This window comes from Protopterus annectens, chromosome 1.part0 (assembly GCF_019279795.1).
Source record: "Protopterus annectens isolate FY-2018-M chromosome 1.part0, PAN1.0, whole genome shotgun sequence".
NCBI lineage: Eukaryota > Metazoa > Chordata > Ceratodontiformes > Protopteridae > Protopterus > Protopterus annectens.
The window spans coordinates 1630145392-1630170123 of record NC_056725.1 but is presented as its reverse complement, the minus strand read 5'-3'; positions in this window follow the sequence as shown (position 1 = coordinate 1630170123).

Genomic DNA, 24732 nt, shown 5'->3' with positions numbered 1-24732 from the left:
TTTAATTCAGAGTATGCCTCCTCATGGAGTTTTCACACTCAATATTTACATGATATATTTATTATATGGATGGACACTAAGAAGAGAATTTAATTATTTATTGATTATGTCAGTCAGACTACATCTTTTTTGCAGTTTACTTATGACACACACGAGGACATAATGCCTTACTTGGATGTATTATTAATGCAACCCTATGATACCAATACACTTCATTTCTAAGATTTATAGGAATCCCACATATTCTAATTCTTTCCTTCATTATTTAAGTTGCCATCCTTTTTATCAGAAGTGGATAGTTATAAAAGGTCAAATGGTGCAGGCAGCCTGTATGGTTATAATATACTCCAACTTATTAAAGAATGCCAGTTTTTAAGAGAGTTGTTTTTGAAAAGGAGCTACCCATTGGGACTTACTAATTATATCATGGAAGAAGTTATTAAACATAAGGAGGGTTTTTATGTACCCAGCGTTTCTACTGGTTTTGAGAATGGGAAGAGGAATTATTCTATTATAAAAAACAAGATTGAAAATCAGAGATGGGGAGAAGATATTGCATTATGATTACTTAAAGGGAGAAATGGACATCAAGTCAGAGGGAAGAAAGAGGGGAATAGCAATTGTATTTCAAAGAGGGTTTCAGACAACCACAGAGAAAGTAATAAAAAACTGGGATAAGTAGATGGCTCCTATAACTGAGAAAGGTGGTAGGTACATGCTGGCAGATGTCTCAGTTATCTCTACTTTGAAGGAGCTTATCTGTTTTCAGGCCTGATTTACCTGCGCACATGATGTGAGGTTAGATAAAAGACGCATAGTTCCCCAAGTACCTAGAGCTCTATGTCAGGAACACGGTGAGAGACAACATGGAAAAACAGGGATGGATGAGATGGACAGAAGAAGGCACGGATCTAGCTTTATGGTAAGTGCAAAACTTTTGTATCTAATATTGTCTTTTCTGTTCATCTTAACCTGTGGAGCAGAGTCCAAAGCCAGTTAAACCAGGCTGACATTAGCAGAGAACATTCCACAAAATGGTTCAGCCAAATGTAGACTTGGATCTGGAATGCAAATCTAATTTGTAATGACTTAGAAAGGTATGAGAGCTAGACTAGGTAACAACTGCACAAATATTATCTAAAGAGGCCGGAGAAAAGAAGGCAGCTGAAGTAGCAACATCTCTTGTACAATGAGCTTTAGGCTTGCTAGGTAATGAAGTTCCTTTTGAAGAATACAACAAAGAAATGCAATCAGAAGACCATCTGGATATGGTCACTTTCGAAACAGGCTTACCCAGACGGGTATTGGAGAAGCAGACAAAAAACTGGTATGATATTCTAAATACTTTAGTTCTGTCCAAATAAAATCTAAGTTGATGATAAACATCTAAATAAGAGAACAAGTATTTCCTTTTACTATCAAATGTAAGGAAAAAAAACAGCTAAATGATTAGGCTGATTCATTTTTGACTCAGAGGCCTCCTTATATAAGAAAGAAGGGTTGTACGAAGAGATACCCTGACCTTATGAAGAATAAGACAAGGACGTCTATAAGATATGCCTTGAAGTTCTGAAACCCTTCTTACATAGATAATGGCCATCAAAAACAAAGTATTCCAAGACAGCAGTTTCAAATCTTCTGTAGCAGCTGATTCGTTCACTAGTCTAGTCAAGGCTTTCCACAGTACGGTTAAATCCCAAGACCTGCAAATTAGCTATATCAGCTAAATGGACCTTGATGGCGGAATAGCTGGGACCTGAACGAAATACATCTGGCAGAAAATTCAAAATTGTGTCCAGGGAGCTAAACCTTTGTTTAAGGACCAAATAGAACATATTTTCCATTTGCTAGCATAAACCTTCATAATAGTAGGCTTCTGGGAAGAAGAAGGATGTAAACACTCTTGCCTTGGGATCTCTGGCCATCATTGGAACTGGAGGAATCAAGCGATCAATCTGAGGGATTTATGATTCAGGTGAGGTTGGCCTGATGAGTAAGGAAATCAATTCTCTCTCAGACAGAGTCCAGGACCCAAACAGGGTGCAACAGATGAAGCCACAGAGAGGGGAACCAAACTTGTCGCAGCCAAAAAGGGGGCTATGAGGATCACAGTTGCTCTGCAATAGACCACCTTCTTTAGAAACTTTATTATCAAAGGTGCTAGGAACAGGTATAAAGGAGACCCAGGGCCCAAGCATGGAGAACAGCATTCTTGATGAATGTCCTCTGGACGCATCAGGTCAAAAAAGCTGAGGCACTTGTGTTTAACAGGGATGCAAAGAGATTGCAGCAGTGTTGGTCGCAGAGGCTGAATACTTGCATTACTGTCTCTGGATTGAGGGACCACATGTGAGGCATGAGGATGCCCCTTGTCAAGCTCTTTGCTAGTATTATGGATTTCCCTGGAATATGCACTGCAGTCAGAAAAAAGAAGTTATGTACTCACCATAACATTCCATCTGAGTAGGTACTTCATGTGTCTGCAACCTGTGGGTATCGGATCCGATCTCGGATCCAAGCCGGCAGCTTTACTAGCTAAAAGATCCGAGCTCCTAGCTCCTCCCCTTACCCATAATCCCCTGCAACATACTCCCTTTCCCCAGATCGAGTTTGCCTATAATAGCAACCAAGACCCTCGACCGAGGACCATAACCTACCGCCTAACTGCATGAACCAAGGTCATTCATAGTCAGGAAGCACGATCCTGGATAGGAGGCATGGAGGGGGGGGGTCGGTTGCAGACAAATGAAGTACCTACTCAGATGGAACGTTATGGTGAGTACATAACTTCTTTATCTGAAGTAGTTACTTCATTTGTTCTGCAACCTGTGGGACAGAGTCCACAGCTACCTAAAAAAAATCATGGGAGGTCCTCAAGGAAGGATATTCCGGAGCACCGTGGAGCCAAAGGAAGCCCTACTCCTGGATATTATATCCAACTTATAATGAGAGATGAATGTATGAGAAGAGGACCAAGTCGCTGCTGAACATATATCATCCAGAGGAACTCTGGACCAAAATGCTGCAGAAGTAGCTATGGAATGAGTTGGATGGGCATGGACTCCGAAGGAGCAGGTTTCCCTGAGGCTAAGTAAGCATGGATGATGCATTGCGAAATCCAGTTTGCTAAAGTAACTTTGGTAATAGCCTTACCTAAGGATGGTTTGGCAAAGGACACAAACAATTAATCAGACCTGTGGGTAGCCTTCGTCCTGTACAAGTAAAAGCGCAGTTGTCTATGTACGTCCAATTTGTGTAATTTATATTCCCCTTTGTTCTGTAAGTTGAGAAAAAATACTGGTAAATTAATCGACTGATTAATATTTGATTCAGAGGCCACTTTGGGCAGAAAGGAGGGGTTAGTCCTGAAAGACACTCTATCCTTATGAAATATTGGATAAGGGGGTCTCATGCAAAGCGCTTGAAGTTCTGAGACCCTCCTGGCTGACGTAATAGCGATCAGAAAGGCTGTTTAACAGGATAAAAATTTTAATTGAACCGAGGCAGCTGGTTCGAAGGGTGGACTCGTTAGTGCCTGCAGAACCAAAGTCAGGTCCCATGGTGGAACCGCAGTCTTAACTGGCGGCTTCAACAGAAAAATTCCTTTCGAAAACGTTTTGCATATTTTAGCTGAAGCTAATGATCCCAGCCCATCTCCTATGTGAAAATGAGAGATGGCTGCCAACTGTACTTTAACTGTAGATGCACTGGCTCCTTGATGAAAAATATGTGACAAGAATTCAAGAACAGTCGGGATAGGGACGGTAAAAGGATCCAAACCCTTGTCTCTAGCCCAGATGGAAAAACGCTTCCAGTTACTACTGTAAATTTTCCTGGTAGTAGGTTTGTGCGCGGCTACCAGGATGTCTTTCACTGGTGAGGAGATACCGGGAGTCCTTGCCATCAGTGGAACTGGATCAACCAAGCCACAAGCTTGAGGTTTTCCAGGTTTGGGGGTTGCAATCTCGCAGGATGCGAAATCAGATCCAGGATGGGATCCAAGATCCAAGGGGGAACTACACTGTGAGACCGCAGATAAGGGAACCACATCTGGCGAGGCCAGAATGGGGATATGAGGATAACTTTGCTCCCCAACCATCGTGCTTTTTGAAGGAATTTCGTCAAGAGAGGAAGAGGGGGGTAAGTGTAGAGGAGATCGGGTGGCCAAGCGTGAACCAGAGCGTCTCTGGGGCTCTCCCCTGTTGGGGGAATGAGAGCGAAAAACTCGTTGTACTTTGTGTTTGACGGAGAAGCAAAAAGATCGTAGCAAGGTCGACCCCATTTGAGGAAAATCTGTTTCGCTACTGACGGGTTCAGAGACCACTCGTACGGTATGAGGATCAAGCGACTCAGCTTGTCCGCAAGAACGTTGGACCATCCCGGAATGTGCGTTGCTATTAGAAAATGGTTCGTGGATATCGCCCATTCCCAAACTCTCATGGTCTCCCGACAAAGGGGATAAGATCTGGTCCCTCCTTGTTTGTTTATGTACCAGACTACCGCCATGTTGTCTGTCTGTATTGCAGTAGTCCCCAGGGGAAGAAGGTCGTGAAGAGCTTGCAACGCTAGAAGCACCGCCCTCATCTCCAGGACATTGATATGCAGAGCGGTCTCTAAGGGAGTCCACATGCCTTGGACGGTTCTGCCCAAAGAATGGCCCCCCCCCACCCGAGGCGAGAAGCGTCCGTGGTCAACGTGGCTTAGGGTTGAGGCATCACAAAGGGTCTCCCTTCCTGCAGCTCCCGTGAGCAAAGCCACCAGAGGAGGGATTCCCTGCAAACCTTGCTCAGGGGGATAGGAGTGTCTAATGGGTGTAGCAACAGAGACCATTGGACTTGAAGGGTCCATTGAAGAATTCTCATTCACAGACGTGTGTCCAGGGAAAGACTGATTGCTGCCACCATACAGCCCAGCGCTCTCAGGACTAATTCTGCTGATGGGGCTGGGGACTGAAGAAGTGCCATAACATGACATGACAAACTGCTTAATCTGTCTGATGTTAAAAGGGCCTGAGAGAGGCGAGTATTTATTTTGGCCCCTATGAATTCCAGAACCTGTACAGGATGAAGGAAGGATTTCTGGAGGTTTATTGAAATGCCCAGACACTGGGCAAGAGTGAGAGAATAGTCTCTGGCAGAACAAAGCTGATACCTGTAGGAGGTGGTGAGGAACCAGTCATCCAGGTACGGAAAGACCTGAATGCCCTGGAGTCTCAGGTGGGCTGCAACAACTGCCATGACCTTGGTGAACATCCTGGGGGCTGTGGTGAGGCCAAACGGAAGAACCCTGAAATGATAATGACTGGCTTCCAGCCGAAAGCGGAGAAACCTCCTGGATCGTCTGTCCATAAGAATATGGTAGTACTCATCCTTGAGGACTATGGAGGACATCCAGTCGTTCTCCCGAAGAAGGGGGAGAATTGATTGCAGAGTGACCATCCGGAACTTTTCTTTGGGAATGAACAGGTTCAGGGAAGAAATGTCTAGAATCAGTCTTAAGTCCCCCATCTTTTTTGGCACTAAAAAGAACCTGGAGTAATTGCCCAATCCGAACTGGTCTGTGGGGATGTGCTGGATTGCTCTTTTTTCTAGCAGCTTCGAAACCTCCGAAGCTGCTGCCTCCCTTTGATCGGATGGGACATCGGGAAGGCACTTCATAGGAGGGGAAAGACTTAGAAAGGGAATGGTGTAACCTCTGGATATGATTCGGAGCACCCACCGATCCGTCGTAATGGACTCCCAATTTTGGAGGTGCTCCGAGAGATGCCCCCTGACTGCCTCCAGAGAGGGACAGCCAGGTAAGCCCTCAGGGCTGTTGCGCGGGCCTGTCTGAGAACGGTTCTCTAGACCCAAAATTACGCGCCCCCCCCCCTCTGCCTCTGGGCCGGCGTCCACCTTGTCCTCCTCTGCCTCTGAATGATGAGGGGTCCGAAGCTGGACGGGACTGCTGAGATTTCCGGAACCACATCTTCTTTTGTCCCCTCTGTCTAGATAAGGATCGTTGGGGATTAGAGAAGCGGACTCCGACGGCAGACAGCATCTTCCCGTCCTTCTCACTTCGGACCAGCGTCTCGCAGACGGTCTTGCCAAAGAGCGAAGAACCGTCAAAGGGCGCATTTGCGAAGGACGCCTTGAAGGTTTCCGCAAAATCACAAAGGCGGAGCCAGGCGTGACGCCACAAGGTGATCTCTGCTCCGCTAGCTCTAGCCGCTCCCTCCGTGGCATGGGAGAGTAGCCACATAGACGTGTTAGAAATAGATTTCAGAGTGGCCATGCGAGTCGAGAAAGTCCTCTTATCCTTGGCCGTCATGGACTCCGGGAGAGCCCCATCGTATTCCTTTTTTAAGTCTCGCTGGAGTCTGATGACGTGCGCCATGTAGTTCAGCACCCTTATAGAGAAGGTGGCTGAAGCAAACATCCATTTTCCAATGCGGTCCAACGTCCGAGATTCTTTATCCGGAGGATGGACCAAGGAACTCTCCTGTGCTAGTTCCTTCTTCGTGGCGGCCGCCACCAACATGGCATCTACTGGTGATCCCTTAGACCAAGCTTGCCTATCCAAGGGAGGGCTAAGAATTTTATCTGGCCTTCTTGGAATTGGCTCCACGGTGTCCGGTTCCTTCCACACCCTGGTAGTAATTAAGTCTACCAGGGGGTCAGCCGGGGAGGACATCCAGGAGGTAGACGGGCCTGCATCAAATGCCTCCAGAAACACAGACTCGTCTGAGGAAGGTTTTTGGGCAGACCACCCTCCTCTAATTCGCAACATTTCCATGATGTCTCCAAAGGAGACATCCGCAGGGGGTGATCTTGGGGAACCTTCCCCTTCATCCAAATCTGTGTCTTCCGTGAGGGACTCAGGGAAGTCCAGGTGCCTCCTTTTGCACTTCCGTTTGTGAGGAACCTCCTCGGTGGGGCTATCCAAGGAGGGTTCGCCCACAGGGTCCTGTTCCTCTAAGGGAACTAAGTGGAGTGTTGTTGCAGGCTGTCCCAGTGGCCGGATGATGGAGGATAAACCCAAATGTGTAGGGGGGGGTCCATCGCCCGGACCGGGAATCTGGAAGGTCTCGACAGAACCCTCTCCACTACCTCGAACGCCGAAGGTGAACCGCTTTCTCCAGGCTCCGAAAACAGCCCCCTCGGCTCCGAGGTAGGGATCGGCATCGGAGCCGAAGCGGTCAGACCCGAGAGGGAAGTGTGCTCCAACCTGAACAGAGCTGAAGACACACCTACCCCCATGGATCCAACGCTTGGCTCTCGGCCCCGAGAGCTAGGATCCGACAAGCTCGAGGGTAAAGTCAGCGTCGAAGTAACCGGTGGGCGCCGACAACTCCCCAGTTCCGAAATGGCCCAGATCCGACAACTCCGAGTCCTCAAACCAGGTCAAAGAAGGAGCTATTGGGGTAAAGAAGGGGGCTGCTCTCCCCCCCGAAGTGGGGGAGGCAGGAACACCCCCATCTGCATTTGAGTCTGCAAAAATCGACCCATCATCCGATCCATGTCAGTCAGGCTCCTTGTCGATCTTGAAGAGGTCATCGAGGCGGGCCGGGAGGGCCACCTCAAAGACCTCGAGGGAGACCGGTACTCTTCCTCCGGCTCCAGCGATAAACAAGGCGAACGGAGTCGAGAGGGAGAGGATCCGAAGGCCCTCGTGGAGGGACTCGTAACTTTAGATGGCGGGGCTGAGGCTCAGCCTGCCTCTTGTGACTCTTGTACTTTGCTTTGTGCCTCTTCTCCCTAGAGGAGGAAGAAGAGTCCCCCTGACCCTGAGAATCTCAGGGAGGCTGAGTCCCAGACAGGGTAGGGGGGTCCAAAGGCCCGGGGTCCGCAGACGCGGCCTGCGCCTTAGAGGGAGAGGAGGTAGAAGAATCCTGCGGTAATAATCCCGCCAGGATTAACTTGTTCCTCCTATCCCTGGTGGCCCCGGGGTTAAATGCTGCACAAATTTGGCAGCTGGTGGACAAATGGGCCACCCCCAGACAAAGAACGCACTGAGTGTGGCCATCAGCTGGGGAAAGCTTATGGCCACACTCAGTGCACTTAGAGAATATGGCTTTGGGCCCTTCAGCCATAATACATAACACACTCACACACTAAGGGGAGGAAAATAAAAATGAAGGCAAAAAATTACCACAAATTTTTTAAACTAATAATACTACACGATGACTAGGGTGCTAATAAACACACACACACAATGAAAAAATTCTGAGTCTAACTTTTTTACGGTTTGGTAAACCAGAAAGTTCTCACCCATGCCTAGGAGCTCTTCACTTAAAGCTTCTCTCAGCCGCGGCAAATAAGATCTGGGGAAAGGGAGTATGTTGCAGGGGATTATGGGTAAGGGGAGGAGCTAGGAGCTCAGATCTTTTAGCTAGTAAAGCTGCCGGCTCGGATCCGAGATCAGATCCGATACCCACAGGTTGCAGAACAAATGAAGTAACTACTTCAGATCTGTTGTTAGGACATCTCCCATTGCCACACTCTCGTGGCCTCTCGACACAGAGAATAAGACCAGGTTTCGCCTCATTTGTTTATGTACCACAATATCACCATGTTGTGGATGGGATAGCTATCACAACTCTGGGAAGAAAGTCCTAAAAGGTCTGCAGCACTAGCAGAACTACTCTTGTTCCCAAGACATTGACGTGATGCATGGCCTCTGACTGGGACCAGGCACCCTGGGCTGTTTTCCCTTTGAAATGTTCACCCAACCCAGGAGAGACACATCTGTGGTAAATGTGGTGAGGGGATGAGGGAAAAGAAAAGGACAACCTTTTGGGACCTGGTCAGACTCCATCCACTTTGTGTTGGAGGTATATGTTGGTAAGACAGATTGGCATATCCATAGGATGAGATAAGATTCACCATTGAATAGACAGGGTCCACTGAGGAACTCTCATGTAGAGTCTTGCCAGCAGCACAAGACAATTATATGCATCCTTCAGGCCAAGGAGTCAAAGAACTAAGAAACTTGGAGGCCTCTGAGAATTTATGCTTGAGTCAGTAGAGAAGATAGTCTGGACTGTGGCAATTTGACAGTTTGGTTGGTGGTATTCAGCTAGCAAACAATGAATTCCAGGACTTGTGCTGGTTACAGATTGGATTTGTTGAAGTTCACAGTGATGCCCAAGGACAGACACATTTGAAGCAAATAGCTCCTGGCTTGAATTAGAGAAACCTTTGTGGTTGATAGAAGGAATCAGTCCTACAGGTAAGGAAATACTTGAAACCCCTGCATCCTAAGCCAGGCTATCAACGCTGCCATACACTTTATGAACACACGGGGAGATGTGGTGAGCCCAAAGGGTGACATTTGAAATTGGTAATGTCTGGCTCCCAGCCAGAAGTGCAGGAATCTCATGGAATGCCTCTCTATCTTTATGTGATAGTAGGCACCCTTGAGGTATATCAAGCACATCCAGTCATCCTTCCTCAGCAGAAGGAGAATGATCTGCAGCATCATCATCCAGAATTTGGTCTATTTCACAAAATTATTTAGCTTGCTGAGGACTCCCAAACTTTGGGGTGGAGAGCCAAGCACCCCCTGATGGCCTCCAGAGAGCAGCAGCCATGCAACCCATCAGGGGCACTGAAAAGGCTTACTGGAGAAAGGAACCCAGAAACCCTGGTGCTGTGGACTGCCCCTCTTTCTGGGGTGGTGTTCATTGAAGTTCCCTCAACACTGCAGGAGCACCATCACCAGGAGCATTGGGGGGGGGGGGGCAGTCAGACCCAAGAGCCTCAGCACAGAGAGGAGGGAGGAGCAGCCAATGTTTGAGCTGAAGGCAGGTGAACCTCTATAGGTTCATAAGTTTATATGTATTTACTAGGCTAATGGCCACAACGGCCTTTTTAAGTGTTTACATTCATCTGATCGAGTGCACATTGCTCTATCGGGTATAACAATAACTTTTATGCGCAAATCTCGTAATGCCAAACGGTCAAAATGTCATAAACAACACCGAATTCAACACTTGCGACCGCTCTACCATCTAAATGTGCGCTACCATGGGTCAAAAAGGAAGTGATATTTTACGATTCGCAACTCTTGCAATCGCTTTTTTGAGATTTTGCCAGATTGCTTTAGACAATAACCAATCGACCATCCACCAGCCAATCAAATGCATGTATATCTTTTAAGCCAAGCCATGCATCCTAAATATCTGACAACTTCTGATACCCTTGATACGTGTATGCATGGGCTTGGGAGCTGAACCATTTACAGGTTACCTGTGTCCATTAAAGACACTGGTGCCAAACCAGGGATGAATTTCCAGTTTCCCATCTAATTGTCCAAGTCACACTTGAATTGGGTTAGGGAGGAACTCTGCTTCAAATGGATAGGGAACCTGTTCCATAGATGGGTTAGTTTCTGGGATACATACCTATTTCTCCAGCAGGTCCTATTTATATCACAGGCACGGTTTAAATATTAAGAATGGGTAATTCTGATGCTGTTTGTTTTGTAGATATGCAGAAGGTCCATCAGAGTGGGGTCTGACAATGCCCTGTATGCCAAGCATAGATCTCCCCTCAAAAGGCTGTAGGAGACAGAATACAGGGATACAGCCTTGAGGCGGTCTGCATAGGACATTTTACTTATGCCCTGTATTCTTTTAGTGAGGAACCTCTGTGGACATTCCAGTTGTTGGATATGCCTGGGTAGGTACATACCAATGGGGTCATGGTACTCAATAATAGGTCTGATGAATGCTGAATACAGTGGAACAACGACTTCCTTGGAGTTAGATGTCTTACCTTTGTCTATAGGTTGTGCAACATAGAATGATTTCCTCATCACTGTAGACACATGATGGTCAAAAGCTAGATTACTATCTATGCGTGTCCGTAAGTCCCTGACTACTGGGTCAACTCTAAGGGGTGTGTTGTCATTATATTTATAAGAGATGGATGACTTCCCAAAGGATACTATTATGCATTTCTTGGCATTTAGTTTTAGTCCATGGCTCTGACACCAGTTGTTTGTTTGTGTCACCCCCTCCTGGAGAACATTTATGTTAGTGAAAGATTCAGTGACAGCTCCTAAATTACAATAACCTGCAAATTTAGTCAGCCAAAGACCATTGTCATTGGCGTTGACTTCTGACAACTAAATACCAAAAAGAAGCGGTCCAAGGACTGATCCCTGAGGGACTCTACTTGTGACTGACCACTTTTAGATGTGGACTCCTCAATTCTAACTTCCTGTGCCCTGTCTGTGAGACAGTTGGCTATCCACTGGGTGACATCTGGGTTTGTACCTAACCTCCTGAGTTTGTCAACAACGCCCAAGTTGGGTATTGTGTCAAATGCCTTGGCCAGGTCAAGGTAGGCAGTATGAATGATTTTGCCCTCATCCATTGCTTTTGTGACCTTCTCAAAGAGGTCCACCACACTGAGTAGGGATGATCTGCCCTTGGCAAAACCAAAGTGGGTTGGGTCCAGTGTCTGGAGGTTTACTATATCGCTATTGATCATCTATATGATAATTCTTTCCATGGCTTTACATATAGGACAAGTGAGACTTATGAGTCTGTAGTTTCCAGGGTCTGTAGATGGCCCAGCTTTGTGAAGAAGGATGACTGCTGCCTTTCTCCATTCATGAGGCATGAAGCCTGTTTGGACACTACAGTTAAATAGTAATTCCAGAGGCCCGGATAAGTCATGTTTCATGATATTTAGAAGGCATCCTGGAATATTGTCTGGGCCCATTGATGCAGTGTTCCTGGTCTTAGTGAGAGCATCAAGGACCTGTTCCCTAGTGACAGTAGAGGGAGTTATATTTGATGGTATTTCCTGAGGAAAGGATCTCTTGGATCCAAGGCAAAGGGGATGACCCCAAGATCCATCCAGGCCTGTAAGAAGGTATGCATCAGTTGCTCCAAAGAGGAGCCCCTAATACAAGTGGCAGATCTGGCAGACCTAGAGGACATCATTGATGATGTTTTAGATGGGTTAGCATGGAATGATATGGGTTCTGGATATAAAAGGGGAAGGCTCATATCCAAGTCAGGAACAGCTCTGGAGATGATTCAACAGAAGTTATGAGTAGGAAGAAGAGTAAAGCTTTGCAGAAGTAGGTGCTGCTGATAGGAAGAGCTAGGAATACTCACAATAGGAGAGACTGAAGACTCTGATCCGGGAGCTGTGACAGAAGGTGATTAGCACTGAGAGGTCACCAAAGGAACACTCTGAGTTGGAGATGGAAGCACCAAAGACCTGTGGATCTTTGGATCAGGCTGCCCTTCCATCAAGGCAGAGGAGCTTTGGTGCTCCTCTTTCTCTTTAGCTTTACAACTATCTTTTGCTTTATTCTTGCCAGTCTTCTCTCTATACACCTAATAGCAAAAAATGGAAAAAAGGAGATAATCTCCAAAAATACATTTATAGAACGACCACCTAACACTTTTCACAAAAAAAAAAGAAAAAAATTGAAAAGATAAACAAAAACTCATTTATCATTACTGAAGGAGCTTTAGTGATCATGTCTGGATGCAAAAGGTATCACTAAGGGCAGTATATTACAGATACAGGAGGTGGAGCATTGGAGCTGACAAATCTTTGATACTGGCGTCAGATCCTGGTCAGAGCTGATAACCCACATGATGAGAAAGACAGAAAAGACAACACTGGATTAAAAGGTATGTACTATAAAATTACAGCTTCATGATCCATGCTCATTCACTTAAGCACTAGAACTGGTTAGTCAAAGGAGCACTTGCTCTGCACATTTAAGATTCTCTCAGGTGCTAAAATTCCTCCCTTCACTCTCATAATGCTCTACAACTCATCTTTTCTCCAGATCAAGTTTGCACTAAGGGTTCCTAGATCCAGTAAACTAAAGTGCTGCCTCAGTGCCACTCCAACATATCACGCCAAAGTAAAACTAATTAAATACCCACTGTTCCATACAAGTGCTGTAAAAAATAATAATCAACCAAAAAACACTCAATCTTCACCTAGGAAAAATTGCTGAATAAATTTATTAAGTGCTTTTGTTTTATACAGATACATGACTTCCTCAGAATAAAAGTATTGAACTGACATTACTATGTAAATTTGTACACATTCAGTTCACATGATATAACAATAAGGAATAATTTACTTGAAATCTGAGCATGTTTAAACTTTAAAATACTACCAATAGACAAATTTCATTTCATCCTGTTTTTTTATCTGATTCCAACAAAATTTGCCAATGTAATTGTCTGGTCAAAAGATAATTCTGCCACCACCCCAGTCTCATTTTCATAAAAAACAGGAATTTGTTAAAATTCTGACAGGCCATTCTATGCTTAGCCAAAGCATTAAAAGGAACTCAAAGATAAAGAGGGATAGACAACAGTATGCCAACCAGACAGCTTATCCACTTTCCAAGGGCACACTGCAAGATGAAAGCACTTTAATAAATTTAGTCACAATTTTTCTTGGGTGGTGATTGAATATTTTTTGTAGATCTCACCAAAGGAAAATATTAAAAATGGAAGGGAGAAGGTGGATGGGCTTGTTGAACTGGACCAACATGGCTCATGAATATCTAAATTGCGTATCTTACATGATCCAGTCTGTCCACTTCAACACTAAGACAAACTCGCCAGCTCTAATCTTTTAGATTGTATTAAGACAGAATACCATAAAGTATAATAGTCCTGAAGGTAGACTTAGTCCTTGAGATCACATTCAACTTATAATGTGTTACAAAAACATGCATTGAAACCCATAGAGATATTAACAACTGATGCATTAAAATAAATAAAGTACATACATATCCAGAGGAATGTGCTTCAGGTTTGTTTGGTAAATTCTTACTATACTTTCCACAGCCAAATAAATGCAGTCTGATAGCCAACTAGACAAGGTGATTTTTATGACTTTGGTGCAAAGGACATAAATAATTGACAGTTTTATCTTGCATACTTAGTTCTGTCTAAGTAAAAGCACAGCTGCTGATGAATATCGAAGCACTGGAACAAATACTCTCAAGTTGAATATTAAGGTAAGAAGACAGGAAGACTAAAAAGAAATTATGTATTTATCATAACATACCCTGTGTGTTATCCATCTCACTCTTTATTCTCACTCTCAAATTGAATATTAAGGTAAGAAGACAGGAAGACTAAAAAGAAATTATGTACTTATCATAACATACCCTGTGTGTTATCCATCTCACTCTTTATTCTCCATCGGATCCATCTCAGCCATTCTGCAAGCTCTAGGTCTTCAGGAAAGCTTGTGGTCTTGTTTTTACCCTTAATGCATCCCCCTAGTTACCTCAGATCTTGTTTGCCCCTAGCAGACTAATATATATATATATATATATATATATATATATATATATATATATATATATATATACACACACACACACACACACATATATAATATATATATATATATATATATATATATATATATATATATATATATATATATATATTTATATATACATATATATGTAAGTGTATATAACCCTCAACTCAAAAAATACTCAGGACAATGAATTCTGAGGTTATATGGCCCTGTAGTTTCCAATTTGTGCTACTCTGTCTCCCAGGAGTATAGGCATGAGGTATGGAGGGGGGGGGGGGGGGTGTGAGAATAAAGGGCGAGGTGACAATGCACATGGAACGTTATGGTAAGTACATAACTTCTTTACGTGATGTTGCCAATCTCACCTTTTTTCTCACTGATGGGACTGCGTTCCAAGCAACCTGACTCTTGGGTGGCTCATGGGAGAATATTCCTCAAAACCATAGAACCGAAAGAGACTCTACTCACAGAGGTCAAATCCACTTTGTAATGAGTGATAAAGGTATGAGGCTTTGCCCAAGTTGCTCCAGCACAGATGTTATCCAATGGTAATCTAGCTCGAAAAGCTGCAGAGGTGGCTACTGACCTTGTGGAATGAGCTTTAAGAGTACTTGGAAGTGGCCTAGTGTTTGAATTATAGATGTAAGATATACATAGTGTGAGCCATTTAGATAAAGTAACTTTCATGACTGGTTGACCTTTCCTAATGTCAGAGTTAGAGACAAAAAGGTGATCTGATTTTCTAAATTCGGAAGTTCTATGTAGGTAGAAACATAACTGTCTGTGAACATCTAGGAGATGCAACGAATATTCTCCTTTATTTTGAAGATGAAAATGGGGTGGACCGAGCCAAACATAATTCCTCATCAGATATGGAAAACAGCAAACAGTCAATGGGCAGCGCACAAAGCCAGACATTTACATGGGTTCATGCATGGTTTGATGCACAGGGTCGGTGGAGCAACAATCTGCCATGGCAGCATCACTGCAGAAGATGTTCACCTTTTCATAAGCAATGGCGTTCACCTCACTGAAGATGGCATTGCGTTGTTCTTGAATGACCTGCACGATGGCATGATGACAGTTATGCATGATAAATTGGTAACATGCAGCTAGTGAGAATGAATGGAAAGCAGCCATGACCCAGTAGGACTAGTATGGTAAGTGAAACTCTACTGTTATATTTTATGAACATTCTGCATGTTCTCCCCAGGGGTCGAGTGGCATTCCAAAAGACATGCGTGAATGGGCGTGCCTTCTTTGAAGATTGGGCATCGAGCTGGCAACTCGGCACCATGAAAATCTACTGCCAATTATTAGCAGAACGGAGTTCCGCTGTGGCGACCCCTAACTGGGAAAAGCCGAAAGACAACAACGTTGTCATTACTTACAACACAGGGAAAGAACTGCTATGGAACTTGTACTCATGCTGACTAACGCTTCATTTTTCAGATAGTTCTTTTACAATCTGTATGCTGTCCGCAGGTACAGATAACAATTTCATTATGAATTGTGTTATGTAAATTATGATATTTTTCTGAGTTTGGCAAATAACTGTGGTAGGGAGCTGGTGAACATGCTCAGCAAGAACAACTGTTTGAGGAGAGTGCTACCACGTACTAGAGAATATGTCAATAACCATCCTGCAATAATTTTTTACTGCTTTTATCAGTCATGTTTCGATCAATTTAGATGACAGGAAGGGCTAAGTAATACAAAACTGTCATAAAACTTTTACAGCACTCCTCCTGGCTTTTCCTGACAGATGGTAATGACTCAGTCTTACAGAATACTTGCACCATGAATGTAATGAATATTTGCTCAAAGGGTTATGTGGAGCAATTATCATTTTTGTAAGAGCATGCAGATTCTTGCAGTCAAGACACACTGGTGATGATCACATTTTTTGTGCAGTTACAGTATAACACTGAGTCATTAGCACTTGTCAGGTAAAATCATTGGCAGCTGTCACTGTTATTCACATTACTAAAAGTCATTATCACATTGCAATCACAGGTGTGGGACACTCCATATGTTTATGAGTGCTACAGATATTTTTCATATTTAGTTGTAAAAATCTGGAACTTGTCATCTTGGAGACAGCTTTAGTACTTACAAGATGGAAAAAGAACTTTGCCTGTACGCATATCACAGTTTGGTTACAATTATGGTTATTAGAGTTATGATTTATTTTCCTGTTTTGCTAAATAACTTTGTCAGGGAACATAGCATCAGGGTAAGTAATACCTCATTTTGAAGGCAGTATTATTAGTTACAGGATGGAAAAAGAACTGTCTGTATGTTGGACAAATGTACAGATATCACATTTTGTTTAGGACTTCGGTTATGAGAATTATGATAGTTTCATACTTGGTGGTCAAGAAACATGTCACCATGCTAAGTAGTAGCTAATTTTGAAGACACTATTAGTACTGGCAAGATATAAAAAGAACCGTATCTGTATGCCGTGCACATGTCCAGATAAAACAGTTTGTTTGGGACCATGGTTATGAGAATTATGATATTTTTTCATATTTTGCTAAATAACTTTATCAGGGAACATGTCATCAGGGTAAGTAATACCTCATTTTGAAGGTAGTATTAGTAGTTATGGGATGGAAAAAACTGTGTCAGTATGTTGGACAAATGTACAGATATCATATTCTGTTTAGGACTTCAGTTATGGAAATTATGATTAATTTTTCATATTTTTATAAATATTGCTACGGAGCATGTAATTGTACCAAGTGATACCTCATTTTGAAGACAGTGTTAGTCCTTACAACATGATAAAATAATTGTGTATGTATGCTGCACACATATACAGATATCACAGTTTGTTTAGGACTAAGGTTGTGGAAATTATTCATTTTTGTAATATTGTGGTACATAACTTTGCTAGGGAGCATGTAATTATGCCAAGTGATACCTCATTTTGAAGAAAGTGTTAGTCCTTACAACATGATAAAATAACTGTGTTTGTATGTTGTACACATACACGGATATCACAGTTTGTTTAGGACTAAGGTTTTGAAAATTATGAATTTATTTCATATTATGGTAAAAAAACTTTGCAAGGGAGCATGTCAGTGTGCCAAGTAATAACTCATTTTGAAGACAGTATTACTCCTTAAAACATGGTAAAATAACTGTGTCTGTATGATGTACACATGTACAGATATCACAGTTTGTTTAGTCTTGCAGGATAATGAAAATTATACATTTCCAATACTTTTCATTATTATGCCCATATCATTGTAAGGGAGCATGGTGATGGCACAAATGATGCATCATTTTGAAGCTGACATTGAGCCACACAACTTGTACACTGATATGTAGCCTTTGTCTGTTACAGGTGATGAGATATTATGCTTTGTTTATTTATCAGTTATGAGAAATATTATATTAATCATATTTCTGTGAATATCTCCATAAAGGAGCATCACACAGTAATAGTTACTGTATCATTTTAAAGCTGACATTCATACAAACAAATTAAATACAAATTGTATGGGTCTGCATGGTGTATTGATCAAGATATTGTGCTTTGTTTTTCTAAAAAGGTAAAAAATATGCACAATATCAGCATTCCTTGGCAAATATTTAATAATGATTTAGATACGCACTAACAACATTTACACTGTTGGAAAGCTCAGTGTCTGCTGAACAACTTTTGCATTTACATTTTTAGTCTAGCTCTAATAGTTAAAGAGTTATGAACATTTGTTTTCTATATGGTATTACAATGGATTTTCTGAAAATGAGCTTAGGCTGCACTGTTGTTCCTATGGTGGAAGTAAGCAGGCAGCATTTTCTGAGTTGAGTGAATGAGTTAAGCGCTATACACAGGTCAGATATATTTGTATCAACCAGAGGAGAAGTTGTAGATGATAATTAATAAAGAGATGAAGAAATTTACGTGGGAGGGAAAGAGGGCAAAAGTAAAGTGGGATAAGCTGATTCTCCCCAAAGAACAATGTGAATTAGGATTACCTGATTTGAAGAGATACTTGTGTGCAGAGCTCATTGTAAATGGAGCTACCTATACTGAGCTAGGAAATGTAGCAAACCTACTGGCTGACAAATTTAGCTCCAACTTTACCCCTCTCTCCCCATCAACCTTCCCTATATAACTCACCATGCTATCACTGTGGAACAGGTACTTAATGCTCTCTTTAAGGTCAAGAACACTGCATCAATGGGCCCAGACAATATCCTAGGATGCCTTCTAAAGAGCATGAAACATAATCTATCAGGTCCTCTGGAATTGCTATTTAACTATACCCTCCAAACAAGCTTTGTGTCTCATGAATGGAGAACAGTAAAACACATCTCTCTGCACAAAGGTGGGCCATCTACAGACTATGGACACTACAGACCCATAAGTCTCACTATTCTCATATGCAAAGCCATGGAAAGAATTAACATGGAAATGATCAATAATGTCACAGAAAACCTCCAGACACTAGACCCAACCCAATTTGTTTCATCAAGGGCAGGTCAAGCCTACTCAACCTGGTGGATGTCTTTGAAAAGGTCACCAAAGCAATGGATGAGGGCAAAATGGTTCACATTGCCTACCTTAACCAGATCAAGGTATATGACACAATCCCCACACTTGGGCATTGTTGACAAACTTAAGAGGTTAGGTACGAATGCTTATGTGACCTGGTGGATATCCAGCTGGCTCACAGACAGGACCCCAGGAAGTTAGAATTGGAGAGTCCACCTCTACAAACAGGCCAGTCACAAACTGAGTTCCTGAGCAGTCCTGGGACCACTCCATTTTGGCATTTACTTCCCTGAAGTAAAGGCCAATGTCAGTGGCCTCCGGATGATTACATTTGCAGATGATTGCAAATTAGGAGCTATTGCTGAATCAACCATTGACACAAATGTTTTCCAAGAAGGGCTGACATAACAAAGAACTAGTGCCACAGACATGGACTAAAACTCAATGCCAATAAATGCATAACAGTATCTTTTGGGGAGTCATCCACCCCTGGTAACTATCATATAGACAACATAGCACACCCTTAAGAATTGACCCAGTGGTTAGGGACTTGGGGACAGGCATAGACAGTAATCTAGCATTTGACCATCACATCGTACCTCCCAACTGTACCAAGTTACTCATTTTTTACCGAGTTTTGGGGTCCAAATAATGGGGTGCCACGATTCCCAAGTGGCACCCCTTCATTTCCGATTTTGTTTCAACTTTGTTTTTATTTTTTCAGTTTTGGAGCTGTCATCATCACGTGTGCTATGACGTCAGCTCCGTCAGGGCTATCAGCCTGTTGGAATTGAGCTCAAGGGGCTCACGTCATGCATGCATTTCTGGCTGGGCACTCAAGTTCCAATGCTCTGTGAGTGGGAATGAAGTAGGACACCTTCTGAAACATTTTCTTTTAATGGAAAGGATGTTATATTCATGAACAGAAGGGCTGGCTGTTCAAATGCTCTGCAGTCCAGGTAATCGCAGCTGGGAATGAAAAAGGAAACCTCTATTTTACTTTGCACAGATGAAAGGATGTTTATTTCGTATTCTACATGGAAGTTTTATTCAAGGTGTGTGTGTGTGTAAATGCCCACATTTTAATACACTTGGTGGCTAGAGGTATTCAGGCTCAAACCCTATACCTTGGGTACAAGTTAAAAAGAGCTTAAAGTTCCTAGCCACCACCACTTGTTAATTTATGCCTCATATTTTTTATCTGTTCCTCAAAATCTGTGGTTTTCAGGATTTTTGTGGTAAATCACTAAAAGATTAAATTTATTAAATAATGACAGGCATTTGAATGTCACACTTCGTGTTCTTCATAAAATAAATGATAACACAAAACCTTTTATTCTAGCAATTTTCTAAGTTTATAAGATCAGTATTTGAAATGTGTCCCTATTTTGGGGCTGTATTCCCCCATTATTGGCTTTGTCCAGGTTTTTTGTGCTAAGAGTTGAGAGAGCTATGGTGATAAGTGAGAAATGAATTTGTATTCCCTCATTATTGGCTTTGTCCAGATTTTTTGTGCTAAGAGGATGAGAGCTATGGTGAAAAATCAGAACTGAGTTCACTAAATGATAGCCATTTAAGTTTCAGTCTTCCTATCTTTCAGGAAAATGCTGATTTGTCATAGTGGTATGTTGCTCTAACTGTATAGGTTCACAGGTTCATAGATTAGTACTAGGCTAACTGCCCTTGTGAGTCATTTTAAGCCTAGCCAATTATCCCTTGTGAGACTCAAACCCTGCACCTTGTGTTTGTAAGGCAAACACCGTAACCATTAGGCCACCCTCCCAACTCAGTACACAGGGTCCTGGGTTCAAGACTTGCCAGGGAAATGTATGATGATAAGACAACATTTTATTCTAGCAACCTTCCAAAATTATACAAGCAATGTTTAAATTGTGTCCCTAGTTTTTGGCCTTTTGCCCCCCCCAAAAAAAAAACTGAAATTGAAAATAAGTGTGAGAAGCTGTGCAGGATGCATATGGCTTGCAGTACTGTCATTTTATATATGTATATATATATATATATATATATATATATATATATAGTGTGGGTGTGGAAGTAGACTTTTATGATGGAAATGTTATGAATTGGGCAGTTTTGCCATTATTGGTTCATCCATTTTGTTTCATTGCCTACTGGAAAAATGTTCAAACAGTAAATTTAAAATGCGCTCTGTCTAACAAGTGTGCTGTATTATACAAGGAATACAATTTAATAAAGTCAGGAAGGTGTATCAAAGAACACATGTATGTTTCTTGTTTTGTGTGCAAGGGGCCAATGATTTTAAAACAGCCCAAAGGTAATCTTTATCCACCACTGGCCAGATGCATTTTCTTTGGATGTGGTGTGGGTTTCAATGCTGTTTCAATGAATGTGAGTTTCAAGGGCAGAGAAGTTTTAATGCCAAGTCTATTTACAATGTGTGACAGTATTGCTTTGTTTAGCAGATGTCTATTAATGTTTGTGCATTGTGCTGTAAAATGTAAAAATAAAATCCAAGTGATCATTGTAGAAGTAAAGCAGTATGCACACATTAGTGTTTATGGTAAATGGTGCGAAATAGCCAAGTAACGGGACACTGGAATGGCTGCAGGGGGACTCTGGTTTCATATTTTGGATGTATGTTCTTCAGTTTGCATTTGAAAGTTGGTATCCCATGATTCCATTGAAGTGGGCGGGGTTACATAATTATGTATGCAAATGTTATGTCAATCAGCATACAGATTTGTACATATTTTTCATGGGCCTTGTCTAGATTTTTGATGTTTCCACGTTGGGAGGTATGCATCACATGTCTACAGTAGTGAAGAAATCATTATATGTTGTGCAACCTATAAACAAAGGTACAGCATCTAAGTCCAAGGAAGTCATTGTTCCACTGTATTCGGTGTTCGTCAGACCTATCATCGAGTACAATGCCCCTTTTGGTATGTACCTAACCAGAAATATCAAATAATTGGAACATCCACAGAGGTAAAAACAGGCAGAAAGACTTAGAAGATACAAAGATAAATATAAGGGAAAAGCACAAAATAAGCAACTGATGACCCAAAAAAAGTTTGAGAATTGGGAAATAAGGTAAAAGGAATTGAAAGACCACCAAAAAAAGAGGAAGTAGTTACATTTTGGAGAAGTATCTATGAAGATCCCGTGGAACATAACAAAGATGCTAAATGGATAGAAGAAGTAAAAGAAAGAATAAGAAGTTTAAAGGTACAGGATATGAAACTGGATGAAATAACAGCCAGACAGATTGAAACAAAGTTAAGAAAAGCCTCTAACTGGAAAACCACAGGCCCAGATGCAGTAGCTAACTTTTGGCTTAAAGCAGTGGTTCGCAAACTGTTTTGATTCTCGGCTCCCTTGCTGAATCCAGGTTTTCCCAAGGCTCCCCCTGCGATGGGCATAAAGTGCATATTTTAGGGGGTCCCAAAGTGTGCGCTGCGGTGCCCTGGAGAGCCACGGCTTCCTCACAGGGGCGCCACAAACTAATAAGCTTAGCTGCAAAATAAACCACGAACAGTTTGCGGTTTATTTTGCAGTTAAGCTTATTAGTTCGTGGCAAGTGTGAGTGAATGCAGGAATGAATGAAGAAGTGGCTGTGTGTGTGCATGTGTGAGATTGGGAGAGTGAGAGCGATGTGTGAGTGAATGCAGGAATGAATGAAGAAGTGGCTGTGTGTGTGTGTGAGAACCGGAGAGTGAGAGCGATGTGTGAGTGAATGTAGGTATGAATGAGGAAGTGGCTGTGTGTGTGTGTGAATGATTGCAGGTACGAATGAGAAAGTGTTTGTGTATGTGTGAGATCGGGAGACTGTGATCAATGTGTGAATGAATGCAGGTATGAATGAGGAAATTACTGTCTGTGGGTATGTGTGAGATCGGAAGAGTGAGAGGGATGTGTGAGTGAATGCAGGTATGAATGAGGACATGGCTGTGTGTGTGTGTGTGTGTGTGTGTGTGTGTGTGTGTGTGTGTGTGTGTGTGTGTGTGTGTGTGTGTGTGTGTGTGTGTCTGTGAATGAATGCAGGTATAAATGAGGAAGTGGCTGTGTGTGTGTGTGTGTGTGTGTGTGTGTGTGTGTGTGTGTGTGTGTGTGTGTGTGTGTGTGTGATCTGAAGAGTGAGAGGGATGTGTGAGTGAATGCAGGTATGAATGAGGAAGGAAGTGACTGTGTGTGTGTGTGATTCACACCTTTCAACAGTACAGGTATTTGCAGAATGTCCAGATTTGTGCCTCATATTTTTGGTGTGTTCCTCCTAAAATCTGTACTTTTTTGGCAAATAGTTGAGGATTGAAGTCACTAAATAATGACAAACATTTGAGTTTAAGACTCCACATCCTTCAGGGAATTCATGCTAATGCAAAACCTATTATTCTATCAACTTTCTAAGTCCTTATTTGTCTCCCCATCATTTTAAGCTTAAAATTCATTCATTCATACATCGCTCACTCTCTCGATCTCACACACACACAGTCACTTCCTCATTCATTCATGCATTCATTCACACATCGCTCACTCTCCCAATCTCTCTCACACACACACGCACACACACACAAACACACACACACACACACACACACACACACACACACACACACACACACACACACACACACACACACACACACACACACACACAGTCACTTGCTCATTCATTCATGTATTCATTCACACATGGCTCACTCTCCCAATCTCACACACACACACAGTCACATCCTCATTCATTCATGCATACATTCACACATCGCTCTCTCTCCCAATCACACACACACACACACACACACACACACACACACACACACACACACACACACACACACACACACACACACACAGTCACATCCTCATTCATTCATGCATCGCTCACTCTCCCGATCTCACACACATGCACACACACACACACACACACACACACACACACACACACACACACACACACACACACACACACACACACACACACACACACACACACACACACACACACAGTCACTTCTTCATTCATTCATGCATTCATTCACACATCACTTACCCTCCCAATCTCTCTCACACACAGACTCTTTTGCTTTCATGCACACATTCACTCACACAGACACACACACAAACTCATACAGGCATTCAAGTACCTGACGGCCTGGGTTTTGCAGCTTATTAGTTCGTGGCACCCCTGTGAGGAAGCCATGGCTCCCTAGGGCGCCGTGGTGCACACTTTGGGAACCCCTGGCTTAAAGTATTAACTTCTTTGCACGAGGATCTACCCATGAGTAAGAAATATTTATATGCACATGCCGAACAGATAATGCACTGGTTAGCAACAATAGAAACAATGCTCTTACTTAAGAGTGAACCTGCAAGCTACCCTAAAAATTACAGACCAATAACTTGTCTTCCGACGACGTATAAACTATACATGGGAATTGACGCTGCCAGAGTTTATAGTCATTTAGAAGAAAACTCAATTATGGATGTAGAACAAAAGGGCAATAAAAGGATCATTCGTTGTTAAACAAAGTTATAGTGGAGAACTGTAAGAAGGGGAAGAATCTAAGTATGGCATGGATTGATTACAAAAAAGCATTTTATAATATCCCACATTCATGGATAAAAGAGTGCTTAAAAATGTACAAGATACACACTACACTGTTTGACTACATTACAGTAACCATGAAACAGTGGCAGACCACTTTGCAATTAAGCCATGATAAAGGACAGATTATTAACCCAGTGATAAAAATCCAAAGGGGAATATTTCAGGGTGACTCTCTGTCACTGTTGCTATTCTGCCTTGCCATTAATCCATTAAGCATTACTTATCAACTTAGGCCATGGCTAAATTTTGGCTTCTAGAAAACAACAAAGTCTAATGACTTCTCATCTTCTGTTTGTTGATGATTTAAAACTGTATAGCTC